Genomic DNA, 1,071 nt, shown 5'->3' with positions numbered 1-1,071 from the left:
GTGTAAATAAACATCAGTTCTTTGGGTTTTTCCATTCAGATAATTTATTGGGAAAACCACCCATATTTCTAGATTTCTTCTTTTTTTTTTATGTGACCCAAATGGGTGTGAAAAGAATCATTTAAGATTTAAATAGTTGTCATATATATATAATTTATCTATGGCACAGAAATACATATGCAGAAAAGTTGTTTTAGTTTAAAATGACCACTAGATGGCCGAAAAAACAGCCATAGAGGATGCAAAGAACAGAAAAAGAAAAATAGGGCGTTCTTGTACCCCACAGCTAATCATAACAGACTTTACTGAAGGGGGACACAGCCTTAGGTGGGCGCGGCTTGAGGTGCTACAGGCTGCAGCCGGTGCTTATTGATTAGATGTGAGAATACTGACATTTATCATGATAACGGGCCATAGCCTGCCTACGTATCTAAACATTAGCATCTTAACCTGTGCTTTCAGTGAGCAAAGTTTAGGAGGTTAGTTGTTAGAAATTGACCACAATGTGAATATAAGATTATAGGCTAATGAAAATGCTAATTTGGTTCCATTGCGTTACAATAATGTTTTGCTAACATGTGGAACCTGCCCTATCAGTTTGAAAATTAAATGTCTTCTCTCTAATTAGCTAACTTAGTCTTTCTACTGGGACAGTGCGGCTTTTATGTTTCATTACATTGCCGACAACTTCCAGACATTATTTCTCATAATTATATGAATCATATAAAATGACCGACTCCCTTCAAAATAGTTCAGAATCAATTCCCTGTGTATTGTAGTTGTTTTCCCGCAATAATTTTTTTTCCCAAATTTCGACAAAGACGAAATTCCTGAGACCGTTCCTGCAAAAGGCTGGGTTTAGGCTAGTGCTATAATGGTTAAATACATGTGGGCAATTACATTCACCTTCTTTTCTTTGTAATTAAAACCGGTCATTTTAATTTAGAAAAAAAAAAAAAAGCCACGTGCCACTAAGCGCATGCCAGATTTCCTCCTGCTCCCAAGCGTTTGAACTGGCCCTTTAATGAGGAACCCGCCCACTGACCACGTGACACAACAAGGAAGTTCAAA

General features: G+C 37.2%; 1 protein-coding gene across 1 annotated transcript in view; it reads left to right on the top strand.

The window, feature by feature from the left end:
• Window positions 1–1,060: 1,060 nt before the first annotated feature.
• aga (aspartylglucosaminidase) overlaps window positions 1,061–1,071 on the top strand; it is a 15,661-nt gene continuing 15,650 nt past the window's right edge. Inside the window, exon 1 of the mRNA XM_040120273.1 lies at window positions 1,061–1,071. This exon is cut by the window's right edge and continues 286 nt beyond it. The gene's annotated coding sequence lies outside the window, so the exon portion shown is untranslated.

Source organism: Xiphias gladius, chromosome 23, assembly GCF_016859285.1.
Source record: "Xiphias gladius isolate SHS-SW01 ecotype Sanya breed wild chromosome 23, ASM1685928v1, whole genome shotgun sequence".
In the NCBI taxonomy this organism is placed as follows: Eukaryota; Metazoa; Chordata; class Actinopteri; order Istiophoriformes; family Xiphiidae; genus Xiphias; species Xiphias gladius.
This window is presented reverse-complemented; position numbering and strand designations above follow the sequence as displayed.